The sequence below is a fragment of the Rhamphochromis longiceps genome, linkage group LG4 (assembly GCF_057381845.1).
Source record: "Rhamphochromis longiceps isolate RC_006_pf linkage group LG4, R_longiceps_female_GT1.1, whole genome shotgun sequence".
Lineage (NCBI taxonomy): Eukaryota > Metazoa > Chordata > Actinopteri > Cichliformes > Cichlidae > Rhamphochromis > Rhamphochromis longiceps.
Genome location: NC_140560.1, coordinates 32,729,970 through 32,753,742, shown reverse-complemented (window position 1 = coordinate 32,753,742; position 23,773 = coordinate 32,729,970). Strand labels below are relative to the sequence as shown.

The 23,773-nt window shown below is 40.7% G+C and overlaps 1 protein-coding gene across 4 annotated transcripts in view; it reads left to right on the top strand.

Moving 5' to 3' along the window:
* Window positions 1-23,773, top strand: part of spop (speckle type BTB/POZ protein) — a 97,796-nt gene that overhangs the window by 6,961 nt on the left and 67,062 nt on the right. For 2 of the 4 annotated variants that reach the window (XM_085404591.1, XM_085404594.1), the window contains exons 2-3: window positions 6,792-6,875; window positions 8,310-8,445. The gene's annotated coding sequence lies outside the window, so the exon portion shown is untranslated. Of the gene's footprint in view, window positions 1-5,338; window positions 5,441-6,791; window positions 6,876-8,309; window positions 8,446-23,773 lie in introns of those variants that run through there. The other 2 variants (XM_085404592.1, XM_085404593.1) reach the window with 2 other exon arrangements.

Genomic DNA, 23,773 nt, shown 5'->3' with positions numbered 1-23,773 from the left:
CATCCAAATACTCTGAACATCAGATCCAACTTTTTTAAAGCTCCAACAGTGTTTGGCATTTAAAATTCATATCACTTGTAGGTGAAATGTTAAAAGAAATTAAGAGAAGACTGGTTCAAATAAAACAGTTCAGGGACGTTTTAAAAAATGTATCTAAGTTATCATGTTGGTGTTCCAGGATAAGAGTGAACCACCTCTGTAGCACTAAATAAACCCAGGGTTAAATCTCAAGTTACCTCACTAAGCCCATAGTACACAGTACAGGCCTCAGCAGTGAATAAATAGATGTCGTGATGCATCTCAAGTCACGATATAGTCATTATAATAGGCAGTGCATTGTTACGGTGTGCCATTGGAAGTTACTCTGTGAGGCCCACCTTTTAATATCTCAAAAGTGTACAAGGTAAGGGCAGTGGTATTCACTTTTGTCAAGAAATAGCTTTTCTATTTCACCTTACAGATCGATCGATTCGTGATGTCAATGGAAAAAACATTTCTTTTAGGAGAAATGTGAAAGATGTAAAAATGTGACGGTAACGACCTCTCCGTCGCGAGAAGCCTAATAATAAACAGTTTTCATTTAACAGAAGTTTGGGGGGTGGGGGGAAGGAGTTCCACATCAAAGGTGGGGAATGGAAAAGAGAGAGGACAGAAATGGGCAGAGAAAGAGTAAGAATCGTGACTGTGAAATCGATAGTTCATACTGTTCTGAAATTGAGGGGTTGTGTTTTTTTTTTTTTTTTGTTTTTTTTTTTTTTTTTTTTTTTTCTTTCTCCTCAGAAACTGTGTATATATGGTGAAATATGAAATAGCCTTAGTGGAGGCCCCTCATGTAAGCAGCAGTATTGATTTCCACAGACCTGGTCCAATTTTGGTACCACAAGTTTTGTTTTTTTTTTTTTTCTCCCGCTGCCCTTTTTAAAGGACTAGAGCGACTCTGGTGGGGCAACGTTATAGAAAAGCACCTGACTCTGCCTCATCTCCTCATACCCGAATGGCCAAGCTGTTTTTGCAACCAAAGCCACGACGAGAAAAGAGTCAAGGAAATTTCTACAGTTTCCAGAGTCTCTCTGAGGACACAGCTGCAGGATGGAAGATTTCCCCTGTTGGCAGTTCCTGTTAAGAGATTCACTAGCATTACAACATGAAGAGAAAATAATCCTTTCTCTTCGTGTGTCTGTGCACGCGTGTGTGCGTGCGCGCTTGTGTGTCTTTCTATTGGCAAGTGGCTCTGAGAGAAAGCGTGTGGCCGAGTGGACTGACAGACTTTGTGTACGATATAGACTGGCTTCTTACGTCTGTAAGTGTGTTTTGTTACTGAACAGAGGGAGGGGGAGTCACATGAGTGTCTGCTCAGCTGCAGCTTGCGTTGAGGTGTATTCACACATATCCCCCACAGTTTAGCAGTTACTGCGAGCAGCCAGACATTAGTGGTGAAATTGCAGCTGTTTTAAAGCCTTTATTGCAGTAGGATTTACAGGGTAAAATGGTCTGTAATTCTTAGCCTGTGCTCCCGCTGCGATGTCCCTGCTGCTGACGCTGCTTTCATACTGCCCTATCTGGCTTCATAAGGAAAAGCGACTGGAGGGTATCAGCTCCCGGAACAATATAGGACATTTTTCCTCCCCTCTTCTCCTGAGATTCAAAAAAGTTTGAAGGCAAAGAAACAAAGCCTTTGCCTCTTACTCTTTTTCTTCCCCTTTCCTTCCTTTGCAGTCACCATGTGTCCCATCTCTTCTTCCCCTTTCCTCTCCGTCTTTAACTTTCATTCTCTCCAAGTAACGGGAGTCTCTTGCAATATGCTGTGTTTCCCCACTTGAGTGTTAATGAGGCAGATGAATATTCATGAAGAGGAGGCTGACATCGCTGTATGGCGATTGTGCAGCGGATGATTGTGTGCATGGGGATTGTTGTGGCCACATTTCTGAGGGATCTGTTGTGCAGTGGGTAGACATCAGGGGACTCTGGGCTCCTTTGCTAATGATGCAGATGCTTGAGTTTTGTTTTGGTCTGTGGTTGTGGATGACCTATTCCCAAGGCCGTTCCTCTCTCCCTCGTGGCTGCTGGAGCTTAAGTTTAGCCTCCAGCTGCTGGTGGAGGATAGCCAGGGAGTGAAAGACTGAGAAAAAGAGCTGCCTTTTTACTGCCTACACTCCTCCTACTCTTCCTCCCTGTGGTCTTGACTTGTGACAAAGGGATGCCATGAGTCACATCTTCAGGGGCCATCTCTGTCTTCTTATTTTACCTCTCACTATTTGTTGCTACCTTTCTTATCTTTTGTGTTTTTTGCATTTTCTTTCTGTGGTGACTAAAACTGATTTCACCACATGTTGAAGGACATATTAGAAACTGTGGCCCATTTTAACAGCAAAAGGCTGTGTAGTGCATGCTTGTCATGTCTCTTGGATTGCTGTTTCCTCCTGTGCACTGCCCACCCCCTTTTTTCCTCTTTTGAGCTTTGTTCTGCTCTTCAGTTTCTCCTCGAACAGTTCCTATAGTAATCTCTCACGTTTTCTTCCCCTCTTTTCCTTTTTTTTGCATGACAGATTCTCATTTACATTTTCTCACTAGCTCATCATCCAGTCTGCCTCTTCTCTCCCCGCTGCCATCAGCCTGGGGCTTTCTCTGGTCCCCTTTCCATCTCTTATTTGCCGATGCTACCTTTTCCCCTCTCAGCCTCAATCTTTCCTCCTTTATTTCCCTGCAAGATATCTGACCCTCGCATATTTTAAACCTTTGATCTCCAAACAGTCATTTTCGACATGAAGTGATGTGTGTTTATGTCTGCAGCCCAAGGTGGAAATTTGTGTTTGTCTGTCTGGGACATTCTTTGTATTAAGCACCCTTTAATTTAAGAAGGTGAGTCTGCCATTGCTAGGTTGGAGGACCGATAGTCCGACTGTCTCCTTCGTGGTGACACGTCTGCTAGTGACATAATGGAGGTCTTCCTTTTCCTTTGTGCTCCTGTGTTGTTCATGAAATCAGTTGCATTGCCACTTTATGTTGTCAGTTCCAGTCTAGCAGGTGTTCATACTTATTCTCATGCACACATATCCTTCTTGCAGTTGGGGAAAGGGTGGATGCTGGCCAATTTATCAGTGTTCTGACTGTAAGGCTACAGGGAGCCCTCCGTCTTCATCAGTTCACTCAGCAAATAGGCACACCCCAGTCACTGCTACTAGACTTAGCTCATGTGTCTCCATTATACTTTAACAACAAATCTGTGAGGCTGACTAGAAATAGTGTTCTGTGGTTAGCCATCTTAAAAAACAGTCTGCTCAGATCACAGGTGAAACGGGTTAAAATGGGTTTATTGCCTCAGATTTATTAGTGTTTCCCACAGGCTGGCAGTTTACAATAAAAGGCAGTTGGAAGATTATTATAGTATAATAGTAGTCACTTTATTATAAGCTAATGAGAATAACATTAGCCGAATTATAACTGCAATGTCAGCTGACTGCAGCTCAATTGCCATTACCGCGAGTATGGAACAAATGTTTCACACTGCTTGTAATAACTGCATTCGGTTTAGTGCGCAGTTTGTTTGTTTTTTTTCTTCTATATATCTCTTTGAAACACTGTGCTTTTATTCTGTCGTGTCATGTGATATCTCAGGGCTGTTGTCCTGCAATAGTGAAGGACGTTTGTCTTATTTGTCTGTCTGTCCTCATCCTCCTCCTCTTCCTCCGCCGCCCTTAGCCTCTGTGCCCCCTCGATTTTCTCGACCCACTGCTGATCAAAGCTGCTTTGAGGGTGCTGAGCGTGTCCAAGGCCGGTAGTGATTTGATGATATGTGTTCGTCTAGAGAATCTTGTCTTCGTGTGATTAGATGGTGTGTGACAGGTGGCGTCAGTCCCATCAGCTCATATTAAGCCAGAGCGCCGTGCTGCCACCGCCGTTGCTGTTTTTTATCCTTTAATGTTAAACCTTCCTCACCAGCAGAATCAATTATCAGTGATTATGTTAGTGTCAAAGTCTTTAGCGCCCGGCTGAGCCCCATTGCTGCCTCCTCCCACTCGTTGCTGTGTGGCCCACAGAAGCCACACTATGCTGATCCCCAGTCAGAGCACTGCTGCTGCAGAGGGACAGCTTTACAGACAGCTCTAAGTTTAACCTTCCTCCTCAACAGTGGTGTGACAATGCAGGGAGAGTTTATTATGCCTGACAAAACTCCCCCCACGTAGGTTTTTCCTCAGTGAGAAAGCTGCATAGCGATTAGCCCTATCATGCTCAATTGTGGATCTAGCTGTCAGAGCTGCCCTGGTGGTCTTGCGTCCTTGGTTGCAGTCTGCTTGAGAAGGCCATGTTTTATAAATATAAGAGTTCACTGAGCGTTTGCTGCACTGCATTACAAAAAACAACAAAAATACCCAGAATTTTCTATGCAAAAACTCTACTTTGCCATGTAACCAATCTTTTTCTCACATAAGGTTTCCTCAGAAGGACGTCCTCAGCCTTGGATTTACCTGTGATGCACAGTGTGTGTGCAGATTATTGCCACTGCACCACACAGGGCAGTGAGGCAGCTTGTTAAAAACCCCTCTCTGCTGCAAGGTCACAGCTCTGGCTTTTCCACCATTGTGTCAGTTCTTTGTCAAACAAACATTCGCACATTGCTTTCAGAATTCTCATCAGGCGGGATAATTGGCTTACAGGACTTTGTGAAACACACAGAAATATTCGCATATGCACTAACAACAATTTCTGTGTAGTGTTTAAGTAATTAAGCAGCGCTTGCTCCATCATGTTCCCCCACCTCCTTTCTATACATGCACCGTCACTTTTTCTTCCCCGTTCAAACTGAACTGTAATGACCTGTTGGTACCGTAGTTAACAACTAAATTAGTTACAGTAACAGTACATATTTTGATTCTAAATTTGTAACTCTGTTTTGGATGCAGAGTATGATTCATGTTCAGTCTAACAGAAGACCTGTATCTCATGTCTCTCCATAAGCAGAGCTCTCTGTGGAAGTAAATCAAGGATCAGGTTTGGAGTTGCCACTTAGGATTAGAGGTTTTAATTTCAGCTGCTGGGTGTCTTTTCTTGACAAGCCTCTGCTGGTGACAGGAGTGGAAGTTGGTTTTTATTATTATTTTAAATCTTTTTGAGGCTTTTAAGATCTAATGTCCATCTTCTATCTAACATGGTTTCTTTGACTCACTCTCGACCCTCCCTGACTCTCCATTTGCCCTTTCTCTCCTTCTATATGTTATCCAGTGTTGAGCGGAGGTAAGCAGAGATAGTAATCTGCTGTAGCCTTGGCACTCTCTCGCACTCTGGTCTCATTGAAGAAGATTGATGGCCCTCTTTCTGGAATGGCCGTTGTTTTGGATGGAGAGAGAAGAAGATGGAGGCAAAGTAGTGGGTTTAAAATGAAAAACTAAGTGAGGGAGGGTTGAGGAAAGGCAAGCGGTAGCAGGGATAAAGAGAAATGGAGGTAAGGTGAATGATGGTTGTAAAAGATGGAGAATTGGGAGAGGAAATGTCACTGTGGAGGAGCTTGAAAGCTCATTAAATTTGGTTTTTATTTTATTGAGTGAGAGTATACATCAAACTGTGATTGGTTTCAGATTCACACGTCGTTTCTTTTTTCCTTTTCTAATGCACACGCGGGCTATGGAATTGGCTGCACTTAGTTTGCATGTCAGCAGGATTATATTTAAATGTCAGCTCTTCTCTCAAGATGCAAATGAGACAAGAACATGTTTTGATGGAACGATTTTGTACACGTGTCTTGTGTTGCTGTTGCATTACGATGCAATGGCCTTTAGGGCTTTTAGGTATGTGTGCTAGTCAGTATTAACAGTCGTTGCTGCATTGCTAAGGGGAATAAGCAGTCCTTCATCCCTCTTCATGATGGTTCTGTTGCTCAGTGGCCATGTGGGTGGCACTGGGTTGATTGGCTGTAATGACAGTTATGCTCTTAATTGTGTCACTTATACTCCCTCTGTGGCTCTTTTGAATGCAGTCAAGCGCTTGATCTAACCCCCCCCCCCCCGGTGTTTTGTTCCTTTCTACGTATTGGTCTTTTCAGGTTTCAGGAGCAGCGAGATATAGAACAGCCACTCTTTCTCCTTCCTCCTTAATTCTTCTCTCGTTTAAGAGAAGTATTGAATCTGACATTGTCTTTATATTTGGGCTCCCCCTGTCTCTGCCCACCCCCCCCATGCCCTCTCCTTAATTTGTCTCCTATTCCTTTAGTGTCTTTTTTTTGTTCCTCTGTTTGACTATTGTCTGACTTGCTGTTCCGCTTCTTTCTCTCTTTGCCTTTCTCGCTCTATTTCATCAGCCTGTGGTACATCGACCTATCTTTCATCCTGCCTCTCCCTCTTCTGTCTTGTCGACGACTTTTTTTTTTTTTTTGCTTTCTATTCTCCCGTCTTGTATTTTTTTTGTTTTCCACCTCCTCATCTGTCAGCTCCCTCCTCAGTCTTTTCTTTTTCTTTTTTTGAGACAGCCCTTGCTGTCTCATGGCGTCCCAGCATTGCTGGGGTCAGCTTGACATGTCTTGGTGGCATGGCTGGTTGTATTGCCTATTGTTATCGCTTCCTGTTTGAGCTGACCACTTGACTTGAGCAGGGTAAATGATACAAGACCAAAAAAAACCAGGAAGAACATGAAGGGCACATAACGTTATGTTTGTTCATACTCCTGACAGGGTTGTTTCAGGTTATACTTCATGTAATTTCCTGTGGTAACAACTCAGCATAACACTTCTGAAGAGCCTCAAATAAACATCACAAATGGAAAGCAACCAATAACAAATATTTAAAAATGTGTTATCTTAGGCAATCTCCACTTCATCAGCTGAAACGGTTTCATCCAAGTTTGTGACAAATGGAGTTGGAGTCCACATCTGCTGTTTTGAGTCGGTAAGAACGAATCTTGTATTCATTTCAGGTGAGCTATTGATCAAATGGTGCTGGTCCCATTCACACATCACAGAGCCAGTCTACCTTTTTGACATTTCTTTCAGGGCTCAACCTTTGTATTTTGCATCTGATTGACATTTCCTTGGTATATATGTGTAAACACAGGGATCTTAAGATATTTCATTCATTCATGCAGATCATCTTTTCTCTCTCTGAGGTAAAAGCCCACAGGCAGTTTGAATACCGGTCGTGAATACAAAGCACCAAAATATAAAAAGTAACACTCTCGGTGCAGTATTTCTGAGCCAAATATAAGTCAGTGTTTAGCCTTAGAGTTGCAGTTTATTACACCTCTGAGGCAACTTGTCACTCCCTGGATTGCCGTAGTTTGAAGTCATTCAACGCCTGTTTTAAAATCCTGTTTTATTCTTTATGATCCAAGTGTCAAAGTAAATTGACTTAAATCACACAGCTTTCTCTAGTTGCATGTTAAATGTCAGACATCTTTATGGATTGGCTTTATTATGAGAACAAAGTGCATCACTGTGGCTGTTTAGCTTGAGACATTTTGTCACAATCTGCAGACCTTTCTGCAGTAATGGTTGGCAAAACACACCCAGTCTGCTCTGTGAAATCCTGTTCATCTGTGGTTGGCAGGCATGTGAAGTATGAGTAAGCGTCCTTGGTCATGTTTATTTAGGTAGAGGTGGTATTTGAAAGAGAATTAGACTTGGAGGATTTTAATGACACTGCAGAGTTGAAGCCACCGTGGGTCTGTTCTGTCAGATGATTGTTTTGCTATCGGGCTCTGTGTGGGCCCTTTATGCATCACATTAACGTGGTGAATTTTATCTACAAAGATTTTTATCCACTTTTATGGGCCACTGTAAATATAGCATAAAAAGTATCAGGGAAGCATTAAGCCTGCTTTGCTGTGATCCTGCTTTGAATGCTATTGCTATAAGCAGCACTATTTCATTTGTGGGATTGAGATTGCATTGCTTTATTGCTCTGTTTACACCTGTGGCTTTTTGGTTTGCTGTTTGGATACAGTCCAGATACAGTTTGTGCTTGGATTAGTATTTTAAAGCTGCGTGTAATTGTGGAAGGTGGGCCCCTGTCCCGCTTTGTTCCGCCTCGCTGTGTAAACCTTACTACAGTCTCTGTAAAACATGTGTTTTTGTAATATCTTGTCACACACACACACACACACACACACACACACACACACACACACACACACACACACACACACACACACTCGCTCTATCTCAGGAATACTCTGCATTCAAGTCTCCTACATAACAGATGCACACACAAACAGTCAACTTGACAAGGAGTCTCTTGCAAGACTATGATAAGGCACTGGCTCACACCCACGCTCACTCTCACAACTACAGTCTTGTTGATTCTTTTCGCTGTTTGTGTTTGCAGCTTGCCAAGAAGCTCTGGCTTTGGACAGACGAGCAGTACTGACACACCTACAGACAGCAAGACCTGACGGAGAGAGTCCAGCTGGCTAGTTATGGCAGTTGCAAGCGGAACAGATGTGCGAGGTACTTTGATCTAGGTGAGTACCAAATGAGGTGTGGATCTGGGGGAGGGAAGGGGGGGCATCGGTCTGTACCAATATTGGGAAATTGCAAATCTGCCGTGGGTGGGGAGAGGAGAAGTGGAGAAGAGCGATTGTTAGAGGCAATTTTAGTCTATGACGATAAAACATTAAAATGACCACTTTTGATCTCAAGCTGATGACAGCACTATTAAACCAAGTGTTTTTAGCTAACTTTTAACAACTGTTTAAGTATTGGAGTCTTTGTGTTCATGTGTTCTGTACTCATTTTTCAAAGCAGACAATTTCACATTCATTTAAGTTTGAAATGCTGCCTTTTTGACTTCTGAACAACTTCAGTTGTCTTCAAGCGTGTTTTTATTTTTTATTTTTTCCCTCCAAACAGGTTTTAGCTTGAAAAAAATTAGTCATTTCTTCTAAAGTAAGCTACATTTGTTTAGCTGTTTTTTTTTTTGTTTTTTTTTTTTTTTTAAATGACATCAGAAACAGCAGTATGCGACATTACGTGATGGCAGAGCTTCAGTTCATCCTTTGTCATTTTTTTTTTTTTTTTTTTTTTTTTTTTTTTTTTTTTTTTAATAAATAGGACAGGGGGAATGAATGAGAGAAAGAGGGGGAGAGAAAGAAAGAAAACCAAAGGGGAGAAGAGACGGTGAGAAGGGGGGGGGAAGAGAGAGAAAAAAAAAAAAGAACTCCTGGGTCACCTGTATGGAGAAAAAAAACAAACAAACAAAAAAAACAAACAGAGGAGACAGCAAACAACAAAGAGCAACATAATAATAGAGAAAACAAAGCACCATCACAATAAACTAGCTAGTCATAGATATCAATATTTACTAAATAATAAACGATATTGTGCAGCACGCAAGATAGACAGCGCACAGTGTGCTTTGAGGTAGCAGCCAAGAAAGCTAAAGCTTTGTTTAGCTGTTTAAGAAACCAACACCTACAGTATTCTCATAAGGCTAACTTTGAATCAAATTATGGGTAAGAGGAAGTGGATGGTCCAGCATAAGAAATAAGCTTGGTTTGGATAGAAAACACAAACCTTCAAAAAGCATGAAGGTGAAAGAAGATCTAAAGGCTGCCAGTGAAGGAATACCAAATAGCAAGAGAATAGAGACAGCAGCAGACACTTGATCATATAAATGGCAGCTCGATAAGACATTTCAGGTAGTATTCATCTGTCATTTATAAGCAGAATTTGGACCCAGTTCTAATAAAAGACCGAAAAGGTGAAAAAAGGAAAAGCTTGGGTTTTTAGAAGGGAAAATAAGGGTGGAGGTATAGAGGATGTGCCAACATTGGAGACCAAAAAAAACAGAGGAACAATAAAATAAATCCTTGAGGGTAAAGTATGTGGTCCTGTGTGTTTCATGCTTCCCCCACCAAACTTCTTAATTAGGTAGTGTAAAACTAGCAAGAACAGCAAGACGGGAAGAAAGGAAGGGGGGGGGAAAAGCTTGGTGAAAATAGTGTAAAGTAGCAGTCTCTTTCCATTTAGAGGCTATGAGATATTTGTTTTGTATTTGCTGAGATGACGAAATGGTAAATGATAAATACATTAATTTGCCCTACTAGTGTACAGATCAGTCTGCTTCTCCACTCCTTCATCACATATAAGATAAGACGTTTATTTATTTTTTTACTTTGGGTTTAAACTCAAAGCAAAGGTTGGTGTTGACATTAATACAAAAGAAATTCCAAGATACAGTTCAAACCTTTTCTCTTTCTTCCCACATGTTTGGTGTGTGGTTTACTTTCATACATTCAGAAGTGAATTTCAGAGTATTTTTTTTTATTTAACATTTCATTTGGCAGTGTCTCTTGACATCAGTGTTGCTGTGTATACCCATGAAAATTAAATCTCTGTGTAGGATTTGTTGAGAAATGCTGGGATATTTTAATCACCTCCTTTCTGTATTATCACATAGAAAGAGCATCATGAAAAATCAACATGAATGTGGTTTTTCAGATGGTTATGAAGCAGTGCCGGTGATATTAGATTTCTCGGTGGTAACTTCAGTTCTCCCATGAAACTAAAAATAGTTTTAGTATTGGAGATGAAGAAAAGTATTGTGTGTGTTCGGTTTTCTTGCAAAATTAGATGGTTGGATTCTGTGTGTATTCTTGTGTTTATATATAAGTGAATAACGGTCTTTGCTGACCCTGTAGTTACAGCCAATTTGCTGTGATCACAGTGACAAGTGTCTCCATATGGATACTTAGTAATTAGCTAAGAGGAGATGGAGAAAGGTTGGAATTCGTGGGGTATTAGAGGACCTGTCAGAAGCCTCCACTCATCTTATCCCCACCCCCCCTCCCAAATCTGTCAGGAGGCTTGTCTGGGGCCCATGCTCCCCAGTCCCCTTCCTTACACTTGGCTGCTTCAGTTAATTGAAGCCACTTCAGATCACTCAGAGGAGCTGGATCTGCATGCCTGAACAGACCACAGCACTCACCTGACCTGTCACTCACTTCTGTCAGCAGCTTCCTGCCACCCACAAGCTTTTTCCAACACATGATCGTCTACAAACCCAGGATATAACAAAGATCCCGGGAATATACTTAGTACACAGTTACCTTAAAAAAAACAAAACAAAAAACCCCACTTCACTGGAAATTGACAGGTGCAAATGTCCAACATATTGGGATCTTGGAGTAAACAGACTTTTAACTTGCCAGCTCCTTAGTACAATGTCTGTTTGATGGATCTTGTTAGAAAAACCACATAATTGTCTCAAATTTACATCAAGTGATTTATATCGTGGCATCTCTGTCACACAAATTTGAGTATTTCCTGTAGTGAGAATGCATCAGAAGCATTCTGGCTAGAGCAAATGTAGTGAGAATGTACTACAATATGTGGCACATAACATGTTGTCTAGTACATATTGGAAAAGGCAAATTTAAACAAAGCCATGAACCAATTCTCCCAGCATTTGAGTTTATGTGTGAAAACAGCTGAGGTCTGTTGTATTGTATCAGGTGCCATCATAAAGGTCTGGGACTTTGCCCATGAGTATAAAACACCTTTCTAAAGTTAAATTTAGCTGATCTCCCCTTAGAGTTCATCTACTCATGTGTTTCATACCTTCAGCATTGCTGCTTTTTATTTTTGTTATTTTAAGGTTCCTTCTGGTAGTCTCTTTATGGCCACTACTTGTGTTTCTGTGATGCACACAACATTTTAATGTTATTCAAGTGAAGAGGATTAAAACGAAGGCTTATGTGGTGAGTTGGGTTAAAGAAATGTTAGTCTAGCCAAAAGGCTCCTGTGTTTTCTATTTCTCTGTCTATATACAATGGTGAGCTAGTATGATGACATACTAGCATGTGAAAATGCTATCATGTGCCATCGTTTGAATTAATTACACTAAATGGCTCTATTGGGCTGCAGTAGCTGACCATGGTGCGACCAAAGCTTTTTTTTTTTGACCATGTGCAAGCACCTTGTCATGTCCTTGTCTTTAAATGGTCGCTTCAAAGGCAGGGAGCAGTTCTGGATCCACTTATAGTCAGTTGCCTTCTTTGACTGTCTCATTGCTGTTTCATCAGTTTAATCTGCTATTGATTTTCAGTTGCATCTGTTTTTGATTCCTTCAGTCTATTTACAATAATATAGAGCATGGCTATTCAACTAAGAAGTTAGTTGGGCCAGATTTTTTTGCAGCCAGTAAGCAGCAGATCATGATCAATTTCAAACCCACACAACTGTATTGAAAAACAAGTAATTTTTTTATTCCTTTTCCCCCTGTAAATGTGGTGACCTCTCAAGAATGCACACCGAAAGGTCCATTTATTTAAAAAAAGGGAGCTATAAACTATTTTTTTGCACATTTGAAATAATAATAATATTAATAATGATAATACTAAAACATTTTGATATTTCCCTTTCAAATTAAAATAAATCTTTTGCTGACCACTCACTTTTCCTGCCATGAATGGAGCCCCATCTGTCACAAGTATACAGACACGCTTCATATCCAGACCATTTTCCTCAAAAAGAGCTGAAATCTTCTCAAACATTATTTCGCCAGCTGTGTGTCCCTCTAACAGTAGTAAGCAGAGCAATTTTCCATCCAAAAAACGGACATATAGGCACAACTGTGCATTATCAGTTCTGTCTGTGAACCCATCTCCTGCTATAGACATTAAATCAGTTTTCTTCAGGTCATCTAACAGCATTTCAAACTCGTCTGACGCCAGAACTTCACAGAACTTCAACTCGACGAATATTTGAACTGTCTGACAGGTGTACGTTTTTAATAGCAGATGTCACACTTACTTTAATTTTTTTGTCACTTATCACCGCATCCACCACGGCCAGCATGCAGTATTTCACTGTTTCAGAATCTGTGAAAGGCTGTTCTTCTTTGCCAAGAAGCAAACACGAAGGGAAGCTGCTGCAGCTCTCTCTTGGGCTGTACAGGACCCTCACCATGGTAGTACAACTCCGGTTGTAAGATTATTAAACTGTACTTTTGCCGCCTTCTCCTGAGATCGCTCTGGAAAGTTTGTGTAGAAAGTCTGGTGTTTGTCATTGTGGTGCCTTCGTAAGTACTGCAACACACTCACTCCAAACTAAACACATTGGTTTGGCATTTGGATTTGTCAGTCCAGCCAGGGTTAAACCGACGGTTTTCATTGTCAATTTACGCTTTTGGACTGAGAAAGACATGCTGTTGTCGCATCATGCATTACAATGATAGTTGAATATATTTACATTACGGTGCATTGTGGGTTAAATATTGCTAGGCTACTAGCAACATTCAGTCTACACTACGCTGTAGGAATTTTTAATTTTTTAAAATTAATTGATTAATTTTTTGCGTTTTCTCTGTTTCTGCCAGGACCACAGGCAGGGCCACTCTCAGGTTGCTTCTGGGCCGCCATTTGAACAGGCTTGATATAGAGACTAGCTGTGATAAATGTGATATCTGTTGCAAATCTATCTACTACAGACCTGTAGTGCTGTATAGGAGCCAGTGGGGAACTCACCACCAGCAGACCATGCAGAATCTCAAAATACGAAATAAATGTATAAGTTTACAATCTAGACATTTATAAACAAACAGAGCTAGTTAATTCCATTAATGACCAAGAGCAGTGCAAATTTATTGCTCAAAACTGAGATTGTGAATAACGTACTAAAAGTACTACAGGTTCTAGACATTGCTTTTATCTGAAAACTGTTCAGATAAATTAAAAGAAACTGCATAAGAATCAATACGTTTATGACACAAGGGTGAACTCTTCTGCTAGAAATTGCTGAGCACTGTATGCAGTCCTGTGGTGTGGGACTCGGGTAGAGTGCATGATTTATCCAGAGTGTGTTTTTTATTACATATAATATTGTAATTATTGCTGAAATAGCTGAAATGTACAAAGGAACACAAAACATTATTCATGTGAGATCCCGAGCCATCCATGTCTTTGTGAAGATACTATTAGTGTGCCATGTCCGTTAAACCACACATCACTCTAGGTTTTTCAGCAAGTTATGTAAGATATGGGTTTTGGTGTTAAATTTAGCACATTTTAGAGTAAACTGTCTGCTACAAACATTAGTAACTCAGGTTTGTGTGTTTGATACTTTTCGATGAGCAGACGAGTTGCACTCATAGCTGCAGACTGACTGAAATTATATGTAGATAATAATGTAAAGGCAAAGTGAGAAAAGTTCGTGGTTCAAAAACTTAGTGAAGTGGTCCTGGTTATGCTTCTGACTGGAAGTTCCACCGTTGAGGTGTACAGCTTCCAAACCCAATGTAAAATTCCTCTCTTATCAGCATTGATGATCCTCAGTCAAATTTGGGCTTATTTGGGTCCAAATTGAAATCGGAGATGTACAAGGGAACTGCAACATAGGAATCTAAAATTAGCATTGGAGCTGGATTCAGACTAGAAGATCTTAATCTTGAAGGGGAGAGTGGAAAGATTTTATTCTGGTATGATGGAGTCTCAGAATTTTATGATTGCACCATTTATGCAACTTATTGCAAACTACTTTTGTTCATTTTTCAAAATATTTTAAAGTCAAGTGAAAGCGTTACAAACATACCAAGAGGCCTGAAAATAGACTTCAAGTGAGCAGAAACACAGATTTTCAAGAGTTGGACCTTCATTTACAAGACGTGACCCTGAACTGCAGTTTTATAGCTATAAGGAGAATGTTGCCATCTGATAGCCTGTACTTACTCATGCTTGAAAAGCCAAGCATAACAAAATGAAAAAAGGGCAAATGTGGACTGGAGATGCAATAAAAGGCCTTTTCCAATTCATGGGTATTTCTAAACTCTGAAAGAGCACAAGAAAAGTGTTAAAACTCAGTATAAACAGAGATCCAAGACTTCAAGCCCACAAAGCTCAGCTAAAGTGACATGGACTAGAATTGGATTTGTTTTGAATAATTTGCCTCCCACATGGCTTTTGTTGATAAATTATGGCTGAATTGAAAATTATCTATGGTTATCATAAAGTAACCATTCTATAAATGCAACAAAGAAACAACTTGTTCTATGATTTGGACCAAAACAAGCTGTCTGAAGTTCATAAAGGCCATAAAGTCACGCCTTCATCATCCAGACATAGAAATTCTCTTTTTCTCTTGCCTCAGCATGCAGTTTGATGTCTGACTAGCAAGAAATCATACCTAAACGGCAAAGAAGGTTTCAGATTCGTCCTGCACGGTAACGATAAATGAAAGACTATGATAGTTTATACAATTCAAGTAAGATTACTTTTTTAAGTTTATGGTTATCTTTGGAAGAAACCATGATGAAGGTAGGAAGTCGAAGCAAGAGGTTGCATGCAAAAAAAGGGTGCATTTACATGGTTTAATTTAATAGCTGAAAGTGTGCTGCTGGGACAAGCAAGCTCAGTGGTTTATGGCGTTGCAGATATTTTTCAGGTATTTGCACCTAGAAATCACTCAGTTGAGAGATTGTCTGGCTGATGCTGTAAAAAGTGAAACTTGCCAATCTCTTACATCTTGCTACTGAGTTACTTGAGGCTGCAATAATGTGCCCCCTCTGCTGGTTCTGAAGTGCTGCTTCCCGTAACACTGAAAACTGGGAATGTGTGCAGTATAGCCATAGGGAATAGATCTTTTTGAAACACTCCACTTGGGAGTGAATGTCTAAAATGAGAAGTGGGGCTTGTGAATTGTTTTAAATGCCAGGCTTCTACTCATTCAGGGTGCTTTCTTGTGGAAGTCTTTAGTTATACTGTAGCTCAGTCTGCTGACATTTAATGCTCAGCCATTACATCCTCTGTTGCTGCTTTAGTATAGGCCCAGTTGTTACCGGTATGAATATGAATAGACAGATGTGACAGCTGGCCAGCCATATGTGACAAGCCTTTTAAATCTTTACGCCTTAATTATTCCGTCCCTTGGGACAAATATTGGCATTTAAGGTCTTAACACTCAGACCTTGTAAACTGCCAGCCTCCAGTTGGCATTATCAGTCTCTTGGCAACTTCCAAGCAGACTAACAAAGGTGCTAGATAAAGGCTCACAGCTAAATTCATAACTGTCAGTTGTGCTTAGATGATTTCCTTAAATTCTATCAGTATTATACAGATCATTATGTTGCATATTTGTTTAGAGGCAAGTATCTCCTGTAAGCAGTGTTGACTCTAGAAATGTTTTAATGCTTCACAAGGGGGCTCTAAAAATCTCATGGTGGCACACTGAAATCCAAATCTATCACTGAATTAAAGTAATTCTGTTATGCCTTGATTATGTATATAGCTTTGCTGAAAACTACATCAATACTGGAATTGTATACCGATGTACCCTTTTCATTTATACACTCTGTAAAGTTACTAAAAATGGAGGTTAGTTCATCTGCTGCATGTAATATAATTAAATGATTGATGCACTGAGCATTTCTTTATTATTCTACTGCATGACATTTCATTTATTGAATGCCATCAAATTTTCTCTACCCTTTTTTTTTTTTTTCTCCTTCCTCTTCTTCTTTAATCTTTCCCCTCACCCCCATCAGTTTTGAAAGATTAAGACTCCTCCCCGAACTTGCTTTTTCCTCTTGGGGAGTTCGTCCTTCCCACTGTTGCTAAGTGTGTAGCAATTGGGTTGTGTGATTGTTGAGGGGTTTGCTTTCTAATATTGTAGAGTCTTGCAATTTAAAGCACCTCGGAGTAGCTGTTGTTTTGAGTTGGTGCTAGGTAAATAAAATTAGAATTGAAATTTAAAAGATCCAGAAGAGCAAGAGAAATCTCTGTATGCTATAGGACAAGGATGAAAGCCAATGCTGAATAAGCATGTTTCTTGGGCCCCCAGACAATGCTGCATTAAAATCTGACTCTGTTCTGTTGTGAAAATCTGTGCATGGGCAAGACAGGAATGTTAAAAACAATATGTTTGGGAACACATTGTTGCCTCTACAGGCAAAGTAAAACTATTGTGAAAAGAACAAATCACAGGTAAAAAAAAAATGGAAAAAATATATGCTTATAACTTTCACATTTGTGAAGGCACCATTAATGCTGAGTGTATATATAATATAAATATTATGCAGGTTCTACAGCAGCACATGCTGTGATCCAGCTTCCACATCAAAATAATTAGCCTTTTTAGCATAACAAGGCCAAACGATATTCTGCATTAATGCCCTGTAGTTGCTGCTCAGCCACGTTGCAGCCATCCCTGCAGTCCAGACTTGTTACTCATCGAATACATTTTAGCTCATTATGAAATGGAAACTACAACAAAGAAGGCGCCAGACTGGTGAGCAGCTGAATTCTGACTCAAACAACAATGGGAAAACATCTTGCTTTCCCAAGTGGTCTCCTCACTTCCCAACAGTCTAACAGTCTCGGTAAAAGGAAAGATGATGCAACATAGTGGCAAACATGCTTCTGTACCAACTTTTTTGCATCACATTGCTGGTATCAAATTTCAAATGAGCATACGTGCTTTTGAAAAAAACAAAACAAAGTGATTTTACAATTCACTGCCTTTGATTCTTTTATGTACATTTATCACAGTCATTGTTTTTGTAGGTAGATAGATATAAAGTGTGTGTGTGTGTGTGTGTGTGTGTGTGTGTGTGTTTTATCGTATACATATTTAAAATGGCATTGTTGCTGTTGTCAAATGAAGAGGAAGATCGGAGTGCTTCTTTCTCCCAGTGCTCCCAGTGAACTGTAATAGGAGAGCGTTATTTCGTATTGATGTTTCTCCTAACTTGGTTTAAACTTACTGTACATATTGTGATAACTGCCATAATGTGTCAAGATTGTACGTTACTGTTTACCCAGATAACATTACTCTGTAACCATTTACTTGATTATCTGGTATACACTGTCACAAATTAATTTTTTTTTTTGGTCTAGGAATGGGCTGGTGATGCTGTTTCTGGGGCAGAGCGTCTAGCACTTGGACTGTCAAGTTTGAGATTTTAGTGAATGAATGTCACCAGCCTGCATCAGTTTCACATTAGCCGTGAGCACAGCCAGTGAGAAACTGGTGGCTGTGGCCACTTGTGATCCTCTTAGTGTCACCTTTTGCTGCCAGTTTTCTCGTGTTGGTTGGAGATTTGCCTCATTTCCAATGAGGGCCTGAGTTTTTAAGGCATTTTTTAATGTATTTTTATAGTGTGGGTATTGAGAAATCCTTTGAGAATCATTGTGACTATGGGCCATACAAATAAAACTGACTTAATTAATAACTGGAAGTCAAAGTTATAATAATTTATCATACGCTATTTATAGCATCAGTTTCCACACAGTTATATAACTCTTCAGCTATATGTAAACATGTACAATTATAAAAAAAATGATGATAACGTCACACTACAGGAGAGCATATTTATCGTTGTCTGATGCATCAGAGGAATAAGGTGCTGACATCGCTTTAAGATTTCAAATGACAACACCTACCAGCATTTAATTTATTATATTGTTGTGTAAGGGTTGCTCAACAAAATGAAGGTGGATCTGTTATTCTGTCTCTAAATCTTTTTCTTTCTTTGCCTCTCATCTTCTGTCTGTTCCCCCTCTTGGTCTGCCTCACCTGGGTCATCCCACACATTCTCATTTCTCTTGTTATCCTAGGTTCTAATTTCAGTTGCTGCGGTAACCCTGCGGCTCCCTACACTTATGCCTCCTCCCTCATCTCTCTGAGCTCCTTGTTAAGTGTGGCAGAGCTGGTTAATGATTGTGTTTTATTTATATTTTTCCTCCGGTAGGGTTCCTTTTGATAGGGCACGCATGCCTTGACTCTTGAATAAGCCTGGCTTTATAGTATGTCCTGTATCTTCATTTTATTTCTTTCTCGCTTTCTCGTTTGCTTTCTTTCTTGCCCTTTATTTTCCTTCCTTTTTTGATTTGTAGCTGGCTGTCTTGTGTTTTCTTGTTTTTCTCATAACAGTTAGCTGTCAGTCGTGCAAGAAAACCATCTCTCAGAGACACGAGGTGGACTCTCACTGCTAATGCAGTGCTGTACTCTGATGCAAACTAATTTGCTCAGTGTGCCTTGTATGATTGTTTAAACTTGATCTACATAAATGCAAACAGAGTTTCGTTGAACTCTCAGTTCATGATTGGAGTTCAAAGAAACCTCCCGAAACAGATGAGAACTAATACCTGTAACTGGTATGGGTGCATGATATTCACTCCATAATATTTTTTATTTTTTATTTTTTTTTAAGATATCCAGTAATAGCTGTATTTTTCTTGCGCATTTGAGCCACTACTGTATTTTTCATTTACTTTTTTTGATACACTTATGCATGTTGGCATTTGCTGAGCATATGGAGTTTTTTCTGCTATGTTGAAATACTGACCTCTTCATTTGAGTTTCTTTATAGACTAGGGAAAGAATGGAAAGGCAGCAAGATATGCTGAGTAGGGGAGGTGGTGAGCAGCTGTTGTGCTAGGGTGGCTAGAAAACTTTCACAATGTTATGATGGCACAGTATCAAGCCAAGCAGTTCAGGTTGTTTTCACCAAATGTCCTCACTCACACACCTCAGGATGTTTAAAGTAGAACTCCCCATTGACAGTCTAACTGTAGCACAGCATGCTCCTTGCTGCACTGCTTGAGCTGATGTGCATCCTTCAGGCTTGGGTGATGTGGTCTGTTTTACTAAACTACTGGTGTTTGATTTCTGAGTCATCCCTGAAGACCTAGCTCTTATCACCAGTGATGATCCTTGACATAAATTTTGGTCTGTATGATACAGAACGTGACGTGTACTCTCTGAGCATGTGCACTTGATTGGAATGGGACTTACAGTCATTGACTTGAAAATGGTCAAAACCAAGGCCAATGGGGTATTGTCGTCACCATGCTGGGTGGGTGCCATGGACAATTAAGTTTGAATGTGAGAACAAAGAGATGTAGGAGCTTAAGATTGATGCTGTTGTTGTACCAGCTAAAAATCTGGGTTTGAATCTCAGTGACCTCAAAGTCAGAGTCAGAGGTCAAGTTTTCTGACGATCTTGTGAATGTGATAACTGAAGAACACGGCGACGTAGATTTTTGAAATCAATAGGTCTGCCTGATTGGAGGCTGAAGCGTAGCATTGGTGGTCTCCAGTATTTTTTTTTTTTTTTTTTTTTTTTTTCTTCAAATATGCTTTTTGCAGTTTACCAGTGTACTTCACTGATATATCTTTAATGCTTGATATATATTTGTATACCCACTGAAGTCCTGTTTTCTGCTTGCTTGGAGATGATTACACATTACTTCAACTCAAATATAGAAGATTAAATTGTCCTAGTGTGTTGTTCTTTTTTTGATCTCAGCTAAATCTTACTACTTGTTAAAGTTAACAATCAGCAAAATGTACTTGAATATAACTACGAAAAAAACTTCAGCCTATCTAATTAGTGTACTGACTGGCAAATGGTAAGATGCCAATGATCTGACTGACTGCATACCAACAGATAGCCCAGTTCACTTTAATACCAACCAGTACAATACTGTTCACATACTGTATGACCGGACAGGTTCATGCTTGTTTATTGTCCAGCACCACTTTCGTTTTTCTTCTATTGTTACATCTTTCATTCTTCACTGTGTCTGATTTTGTTCCTTTCACAGATATCTCTGGGTAAGGGCACAAAAGTTGTTCGAGATATTTTATCGACAAAAAGTGACCGGACTAGAAACCAGAGTACTTTTTAATTTTTATTTTACTTTGGTAGCAACTCTTGTGGGAATCATCATGGCTCTAGTTATGTAGTTAATGAGATCTCACTGTGAAAACTGCAATGAAATATTTGTGTTTGAAAATTCTTTTTGCAAATATGAAGAAAATGGCTCATCCAGACATGTCCAGCCTGCTTATCCAAAGTTACAGAGACTGAAATCTTTTTTTTTTTTTTTTTTTTTTTTTTTTTCTTTGCTAAATGACATCAGAAACAGCAGTATGCGACATTACGTGATGGCAGAGCTTCAGTTCATCCTTTGTCATTTTTTTTTTTATTTATTTTTTTTTTATTTATTTATTTTTTTTAATAAATAGGACAGGGGGAATGAATGAGAGAAAGAGGGGGAGAGAAAGAAAGAAAACCAAAGGGGAGAAGAGACGGTGAGAAGGGGGGGAAGAGAGAGAGAAAAAAAAAGAACTCCTGGGTCACCTGTATGGAGAAAAAAAAAAAAAAAAAAAAACAACAAAAAAAACAAACAGAGGAGACAGCAAACAACAAAGAGCAACATAATAATAGAGAAAACAAAGCACCATCACAATAAACTAGCTAGTCATAGATATCAATATTTACTAAATAATAAACGATATTGTGCAGCACGCAAGATAGACAGCGCACAGTGTGCTTTGAGGCAGCAGCCAAGAAAGCTTTAGTCCGCGTCTGTGAATACCCATGTGTGCATACCTGTGTGGATCAGCATGCTTGCATTCCAAAGGTTTCTCCATGTAATGATCTGCTAGGGAGTGTGGGGGGGCCACAGCCCCGTCCTCCAGGGTGTGAAGCGGGTATGGAGGAGATCAAAACTCCAGACATCCAGAGGCCCCCAGAACACAAGAGACCATGGAAGACCAACAGAGGGGCAGCCGCGCCACTGTCCCAGTAAGAGCTGAGGAGAGTCCCAGATGAGGGCTCGCCCAGCAGCCGCGGAGCAGAAGCCAGGGGGAGTTGCAGTGACGCGCCCGTGAGCTCCGCCGGCCCCCAGCTGTGCCTGAGTGACCGAGCCCCAGGCCGAGAGGCCGGGGGCACCCCACCTCCAAAGGGGGCCCGAGCGAGCCCCAGGCCCCAGGCCCCGACAAGCGGCCGCCAAGGAGTGAGCCGGTGTGTACCCGGACGCCCACCCCCAGACACAAAGAACCACCAACACACCGACACCTGAGGGAGTCCGCCACCGGCAGGGGAAGTGGTGGTGGGTGGAGATAGGCCTCCAAACCTTGGAGGGCCTGAGGTGTCCCCAGAGAGGTGGCGTCTGATACCCAACCTGACATATAGACACAGACATACAGGCACACACAGACACAAACATCCATTCCCACCCTCATGCTCTCATATGCACTCACTCCACACTCAACCAACGTGGAGACAGACATAAAGAGACGCTGTACACACGATCACACTCCCCAAGCGTACTCTACAAACCGGGTCTAGGTACCCTTGCCCCTGGAGGGGGGAATTGCACCCAGACCCAGGTGGTGTTACCCTTTTCCCTGCGGTGGGGAGAGGCAGACCACCCCGACTCCGCAGCAGCAGGGAGGCCCCACACCCCAGACCGCAGTCGGACGGCCAACTCCTCCTACTAGCCCTCCCGCTCCAGCAGGCCGCAGAGAATGGGGGTGGGAGAAGACTCCAAACCTCCCTTATTAGACTGAAATCTAATTTGTTTTGACATCTGGATTTTGTGTTTGTGTTAGTTTTTGTCTTTAAAGACATTCCTTGCTTTCTTTCTCCCTTACTCATTTTGTGTCTGCATGTATGCTTCCATTTATATCCATCTCTTTCCCCATTCATTACCATCTTAAATAACTTTTTACATATTTATTATGTTTATATATTTAACGTTTTTCTTTCTTTCTTTCTTTAATGGGTGCTGTCTTATGTTGTTTTTTAGGCTTGTCATTCTTTTTTTTCTTTTTTCTTTTTTTATCTGCCTCCATCTCTAAGTCCATCGCTGTCTACTGTTGCCACCATCCTGGCATCTGCCAGAGCAGAGAAAGTCTCTCTGGTGCTTTTGATTGGCTGTTTAGAGATTGGAATGTGCCTGCCTGACACAAATGACTTCATTAGAAAGAGTGATAATCTCAGAGGGGGTCTTCACCAAAGGCATTCTTCAACAAAGGCCATTTAGACAAAAGACAAAACATTTGAAATGGTTAACGTGAGTAATTTCAAATGGCAGAACAGGCGAGGAAGCTGAGTTTTAGTGCTAAAAGTTTGATAGTGGCAGGAGTGTTCTCAGAGATGGTGAAAGAGAAGGAGATGAATTAGGGAAGCTTCAATTCAGAGCATAACTGTTGGTTACGGTCCCAGATTTACTGTGAAGATCTGAAATGTCACTGTGTGTGTGTGTGTGTGTCTGTGTGTGAGAGAGTGTGTTTGTATGTGAATGTGTGTTTGTGGTAGTCTAGCAGCTTTATCTGCCTGGCATTTCCTGTTTTCAGAACTGACTGTGGTACCAAGCAACATCTGATGACCCTCCAAAAGGCTCAGTGCTGCAGAGAATACTAAGGGGAACACTTGTAACCTTAACACAAATTAGAAAGGCTTAGATTTGGAGGGTGACTCACAAGGTTTTGTCACCTTTACTAACACCAGCAGTTATTTTGCAGCTGTTATCTTAATAGTTTCATGGGAATTTGGATTTGATTCTGCCAGTGCCAACTTTCCGTGAGCTCCCTTGTGCAGGTAATGAACTGATCTCAAATCAGGATGCTGGCTGATTAATATAGATGATATGACACATTTCCAGCTGGGTGGTATCAGCTTTTGGCTGCAACTTTGCAGTCTCTTCCACTTCAGTGGTGCAAGGATAGAGGTTGGCATTTAGGTGTCAGGAGACAAACAGAGATGTTCGTCTGCAGGCACCCAGCGCCCACCACTATCTCGACTGGGGTTCCTCCAAGTAAATACTGAAAATGTCAGCTCAAAATTACATTTAAGTTGAAACTTTTGAAATTTTAGCATTTTGAATGTCATATCTTTTTTTTGAAAGAGAAAACGCCATAAAATTTATTGAAGCTACATTAACAAACCATACTTGTTACAAATGAAACATTCAACTTTTATGCAAATGATCTAAAAATGAGAGCGAATATAGTTTGAAAGAATAGACCGATGCTTGTTTACCTGTCCTTTATTTCTCTGACATT